Source organism: Leopardus geoffroyi, chromosome C1, assembly GCF_018350155.1.
Source record: "Leopardus geoffroyi isolate Oge1 chromosome C1, O.geoffroyi_Oge1_pat1.0, whole genome shotgun sequence".
Taxonomy (NCBI): domain Eukaryota; kingdom Metazoa; phylum Chordata; class Mammalia; order Carnivora; family Felidae; genus Leopardus; species Leopardus geoffroyi.
This window is the reverse complement of record NC_059328.1, coordinates 203,738,224-203,745,080: the sequence shown is the minus strand read 5'-3', so window position 1 is coordinate 203,745,080 and position 6,857 is coordinate 203,738,224.

Here is a 6,857-nt window from a genome sequence, read left to right as displayed (position 1 = left end):
ACATATATATGAAAACATTCCCTTATATTTGAACCTGCATGATGTGTCTCTGCTATGCTCTTACTCTGACCGGGGAGCCCAGCAGAGTGAAAAGAGCTCCACTTTCACAGATCAAATACTTGGGGGCAGTACACCTTCCTCTTGGAGACTCTGCCTGTTTCACCATTTTCAGTTTCTCTCCCTTCCCTGAGCTAACAAACCAGCAAAACCCAAAGTCATCATGGCCTCCAAGGCTCCATAGGACCGGCCCTGCTCACCTTGCCAACCTCAGCTCATTCACTTTTCCTTTGGGCACACCTTACTTCAACCACACCATCCTCTTTTCTGTTGGGTGACACTGGTTGGATGACACCAGTTGGACGACCCTGCCAGGCTCTTTCCAGCCGCCAGACCTCTGCATTTGCTGTCCCCTGCCTTCCCCTAAGCTCGGTGTCTGGAGGGCTTGTGGACGCCGACCTAGTGTCTGGAGGGCCTGTAGATACCGAGGCAGATCTCTTAACCTCACAAAGGGTTCCCTGGAACTGCCCATAGAACCTCCCAGATCCCATAGATGGCACAGATGAGGTGTCAGGTGGCTGGCCTTGGTGGGTGGCTGGAGTGGGGGTGCTGACCTGACCAGCCTGGGGCATTTGGATTGAGGAAAAACTGAAAGAGGGCAGAAAAGGACCAGGAGCCACTCTTCCACCTTGCCCTGTCTGGGAGCACCTCATACCCCAAGTCTGGCCCAGGATCCCAGGTGGGAGACAGTGTTGATGTCTCCCCACATTGCACCCCTCCTCCACCCACTGACACACCCCCCTTCAAGGCTTTCCCTTTGCCCCTTTCTCCAGGGCCCATCCTCCCCCTCTTTCTGTTTTCCAGCTGAACACATGGGGCTTCTACCCAGAGCTGGGTTGGGCCAGGAGGCAGCCATTGCACGAGAGCCTTGGGGACAGTGTGGCAGGTGTGAACTCTGGAGCCCTGGCTCTTGCCTCAGCTTTCCGCTCGGTAGGGAGGTAGTAAGCTCAAGCATGGGGGTGTGGGTGTGGGGTGGTCAGCCAGAGGCTAAGATACGGGTCTTCATCCTGGGGGTTCACTAACTAATCATTTGGGTGACCTGGACAAGTCCCATTTCCTCTCTGGCTCTGTCAGTCAGAGGTGTGAGAGGGCATCAGGCCAGGTCACCTCTGAGGTCCCCTCAGCCTCTGATATCCTGAATCCCGGGGCCGAGGGAGTGGGAACAGGGAGTGGTGAGTGGTCCCCGGCTGAGGGCTGAGCCCTTGCTCTCTGGTGCCTCCCTGCCTCAAGGCTCCCAGAGCTCTCCCTGGGCAACAGCCCCCTTCCCTGTGGCACCTCCCCACCCCCCTGCCCATTCCTCTCAGCTCTAGTGGATGCTTAACCTTCTACAGGCTGCTGAGGAGCCTGGAGTGACTGTAAAAGGGAAGGAATGTCCAGAGGCAATTGTTTCTTCCTGATATCACCAGGGGGAGGTTGAGTTGGGGGGCCCAGCAGGACGGTGGCGTCAGGATTCTCCCTGCAACTCCTCTCTCTCATACTGCCCTTCCCCAGGCTGGGCCAGCCCCCCAGCCCTCATCTGCCTCCCTCTGCCTCTCACTGGCTTAAGACCTTCAGGCCAGTCTCCATGTGACCCCAGACTGTTTTCTGAGCCCCTGGCTTCACGATGGGGGGTGGGGGGCACTCCCACCTCCATTCTCATAAATCCCTCCTCCACCTCCTCCTCATCACCCCCACACCGCTGACCCAGCTCCTTCCCTGGGGAGGCCTCACAGCCCAGCTCCAACCCCCTGCCTGCCCCACGGCTCCTTTTACAGACATGGAACGCTGAGGGTTTTCTGCCAAAGTAGGAGAAGTCTGAGGCCAATCTCACCTCCTCCCAGCCCCCAACTTCTACCAAATAGGACACTTTGCAGGCTGAGGGGAGAATGGGGGGTGAGGCTGAGCTTCAAGGGGAGGGGCCACTGAGATGGCAGAGGTGAAACTGCCTTGTGGACCCCGAGCATCCTGTCCCCTCAGGTGTCACTCGCATGGGTAGGAGATGGAGAAGCAGAGGAAGGGGACCAAAGTCAAATCCAGGGAAGGAGAAGGGGCTTCAGTAGCATTAGAAGAAGGTCCCCCCAGAAGGCCTTCTGATGTGCAGAGAGCAGCCTATGGCTGGGAGTTGGGAGGCCAGAGGCCTGCCAGATCCAGATAAGCTGTGTGACCAGACTGTTATGTCCTTTCTCTGGGTGTCAGTTTCTCCTTGCTTAAAGTGAAATATCCTGGACATCCCTCCCTACTCTGCCCCGAGGAGAGGAGTGAGAGAGTCCTTTTTCTTCTGAATCAAAGCTTGGGTGCCTCCCCGGGACAGCCCTGTTGGGAGCCTCTCAGACTCATCATCAATCGGAACCCAGCTCCCTGGCACAGCCACAGAATGGCCCCAATCCCATGATGAGACGTGGCTACACCAGCCAGCAGAAATGGGCTCAACATCCTCCTTAGACATACGTTCTCCCTGCCCTCCTGTTCCTTGAAACCTGTAGGTGCTCCTGTCTTCCCTCTCCCCGGGGGTGTCCCGCCCAACAAAACAACACAGCCCTGTGTCCTGCCGGCTCTCCCAGCTGTCCCCACACATCTCTCTCCTCAGCACGATTACCAGCAGTTTGGAGGGGATGCCTCTAAACTTCTCCAAATGGCGCCGGGTCCTGAGCCGTTTCCCGAAGAGACAGAGAACTGAGGCAGAGGAGCTGTCTGTCCCCACACAGCCATGCACCCCTCCCGCCCCCCGCGGAAACCCCCAAGCAGAAGAGGAGAAACGCTCTTTGACCACACTAGGATGTATCTGGGTGGAAGCGGGTAAGGGGTCTGAGAACTGGGGTGAAGGGTGTCAGAGGGAAGTCGAGAGCCCCTGAGATGGGGTCCGATGGCACTCCGCCCTGCTCCAACCTCCGTGCAAGATTTCACAGGCTCCTTCACCTGCCCAAGGATTCACACCCTGGATAGCCTCTCAAGGCCTGACTCTAATCCCTCTGCTGAAATGCAAGCCCCTTCTTTCTTAGAATTTGACCAGATAGAAAAGGCAGCTTCCTCTCTTCCCTGGATTTCTGGCAGGTTCTTAGTGCCATCACTCCGCCTCTCCTTCCCTGATTCGTCCCCATTCCTTTCATCTTTCCTCACAGGCTTTTTTGGTTTCAGCCCCTCCAGTTTGGTCATATCTCTGCTGTCCTGGGCCCTTTCCAGGTTTCCTACATCACTCTGAGGCTGTGGAGTGCTTTAAACAGGGCCTGAGCAGGCTGGCAATGACCTCACATGGCCACTATGCACAGTTGCTATCTATAGCCTTATAGGATCATCCTCCTCTTCCTCTAGCCAGCTGAGTCACAGTCATCTTGGGGTCCACTCAGACCCTAGGACCTTCTCTGCCAGTCCAGACCACAGCTCACCACAGCACTCTGAGCTGTTCTAGCGGCTGAGTGGGATGCTTTATTCTTCAAACCATCCAAGTACACAGTGGAAGTGAGTCGTGGGTTCCAGAAGATAGCCCTTCTCGAACCCTCAGTGTTTTTGTAGCCCCTGTCCTTCATCTTTCTATCTTCTCACACCTGTCCAGAGAGCCAGCCAGTGGCTTAAATTCCATTTGACCCTACAGAGGTATGGGTAAGGGGTGGGGTGGGGGGGGTGGGTTTTGGGAAGCAACTGTTGGACCACTGCTTGGGGTCAAATTGGATCTATCGCTCTTGAGTGAGTTACTTCACCCTTCTCAGCCTCAGTTTACTCATCTGTAAAACGAGGATAATAGCTACTTCCCAGTGTTGTGAGGATTAGAGATAGATTTTTATATGGCAGGTGTCCAGAATACCATGCCCAACATAACTACCAGTTATGGAGCACCTACTGTATACTAGGCATAGTATTCTGGACATCTGCCGTATAAAATCACCATATCTCTAATCCTTACAACATGGGGAAGTAACCATTATCCCCATTTTGCAGTTATGGACACTAGACTCAGAGAGGTTAGGGAAGTTCTCTCAGGTTGCATAGCAAGTAAAAACAAAGTCTGGGTTGAACCTTAAGTTGATAGCTCCTAGAAACCCAGCTCATTTCTCTGCATCTCTAAGGCCTTGCCACAGACTGACTTGGTAGCCTCAGCTCTAGGTCCTTCCTTTTTTTAACTCAGCCCCATCCAGGGATCTCCACTGAGAAGTCCCTTGTCTAGTAGTGGGCAAGTCCTTCTCAACCTTCCACCCTGCTCCTCTCCCCAACCCCACTGCCCCCCAGGAAGGGGACTGGGCTTGGAAGGGGCAGGTTTTAGGGAGTCAGACCCCATCAGCATATGGGGTCTGGCCTCCATCCCATGGGACCTGGGAGCACTGAGGATATTCCATCCAGGGATTAAAGAGGCTGGTGGGGGTCACTCTGCCCAGTGCCACCCTCAGGCCAGCCAGGCACTGGGGCTCCCCTGCCAGCTGGAGAGGATCCCCTCAATGCACCCTGGCCCCAGACTGCCCCCAGCTGGCCTGGGAGCTGGCCTCAGGCAGAAGCATGCCCCATTCTGTCCTCAAGAGGCTGCCTGGGGGACTGGGACTGGGGGCTGGGCTGGATCCTGGGGTCCAAGGTCAGCTGCTGAGGACTCCCACTGCCACAGCTCTCAGGCCCCAGAGCCACCTAGAGATGTCTCAGATACACCCCCCTTCCCAACTTTAAAGATCCCGAGAGACAATTTGTTGGAAACAGAGCACTGGAGTTTTTTCTTCGCACCCAGAGCAGTCAGAACCCTATCCCCTAACCTAACTGTCCCAAGAAGCCCCCCTTATGCCCCTTCCCCATCGAGCCTTGGAGACATGGGCCAGGCTCTCCCTCTGCCCTTCCCCAAGCTCCCCAGCCACCCTGGCACCAGAATAGACCACTGACCACCTGCCCTGGGAGCTGGGAGGGGCCACAGCTGGTGCTGCCAATCAGGCATGGGGTGGGGGGAGGTTAGGAGGAGAGGAGGGGGGCGCTGGGACTGTGGGAGGGTACTCCTCAGTTTTGTGCCAGGAGCTCTCCACCAACACCCTACAAGCAACAATGCCTCCCTCTTCCCAGCCACAAGGCTTGGAGTGCCTTATACCCTCTCAGGATGGGGCTCAGACTGTCTCCAAGCCCAGCTTCTTCCCCTTCTCTGGTCTCTGCCCCCTCTCCCTCCTCTCCAGGCCATTCCTCCTACCCCTCCTCAATCCTCAACCATCAGGTCTGTCTCCGCCCCCGCCATGGTCTCTCCACCCCACCCCTCTGGTCTCTGGGTCTCTGCCCCCACCCTCCCCCAGCTCCATCTGAGTAAAGATGCCCTTGCTTGGTGACCCCACATTCCGGTGACTGGGGTCAGAAGGACTTCCTGCCTGGTGTGGGATCCCTGCCCCCACCCTAAGCTCCCAGCAGCCTCTTGGGGCCAGCCAGCTGCTGGCCCTTTGCAGTCCCCTTCTCAGACACCTCCCCCAGCCCCAGGCCCAATTTAGCTCCTTTAATCTTCCCTGTAATCCAATCCAACCGTTTCCTGAGCACAGAGTGCACTTCCCCAACGCCGGTCCCTGGAGAGGGGTGGGGGCAGGGTGGCCTCAGCTCTACCCCGCACTGGAGCACCCCCACTCCATCCAGGCACCCCTGCAGTGCCTCTCTTCTTCCCACCTCTAGGAGGCCCAGGGAAGCTCTGACTGCGGCAGGCCTCTGCCATCTGGCCTCCACACAGGGCCGCCCGGCCTCAGACTAGCCTGACTCTTCACCTCACTTTCCCACCTCTAGGCCTTTGCTAATGCTCTCCCCTTTGCCTGCTATACCCTCACCTCCCTAGTGCATTCCTTCCCAAGGGACTCTTAGCCGGGACTCCCCTCTTCAGGCCAGCTCCAGCCTAATTTCCCAAATTCCAGACTATAGATTCTGTACAGATTCCAGACTGCCAGGGTCCCTAATCCCAGCTCTGCCTCTTACTGCCCTCGGGCAAATTGCTTCCCTCTCTGAGACTCCTATTTCCTCATCTGTAAATGGGGATCATAACAGTGCATACCTCAGAGGGTGGCTCTGAGGATTAATTGAGTTACTTTATGTAAATAAAGTGCTTAAAGCAGTTCTGGGTAGGTTGTAAAGTGCTATTTAAGTATGAAATGAAAATTATCTTTTTCTGCCTTATATTACAATGACCATTTCCTTCAAGACACCCATGAACTGTGAAACACTCCATTTATTTAATAACATCATTTCAGGGGGAAAAAAAAACATTACCATATGAAATGTACAAATTGTAAGCCATCTTCCAATTCTGTGTATGTATAAATTGTTCAGTAACAATATTTGTGTTGAGAAGAACATATTCTTCTCTACGCTCCTACTCAGCCAGCCCCCTTTGCTGCTTCATGTGCATTCATTTCTGTTTAAAGTAACCTCTACACCCACAGTGGGGCTTGAGCTCCCAACCCAGGGATCAAGAGTCTGGGGACTCATACACTACCCACAGAGCCAGCTGGGCACCCCTGTACATTTGTTGATTATCGTTGGTGATAAGGGCTTGGATTCAAGTTCTTACTCCCAAATGATATTTATTTTTTTTTATTTTTTTAATCTTTATTTATTTTTGAGGGACAGACAGCGTGTGAGCAGGGGAGGAGCAGAGAGGGAGGGAGACACAGAATCCGAAGCAGGCTCCAGGCTCCGAGCTGTCAGCACAGAGCAGGACGCGGAGCTCGAACCCACGAACCGTGAGATCATGACCTGAGCCGAAGTCGGACGCTCAACCGACTGAGCCACCCAGGCGCCCCCAAATGATATTTAGCTGATCCAACTTAAGTAAATTCTTTCGCTTCGTTAAGCCTCGGTTTTTCCTACACAGCCAAGATGACTCACAATTA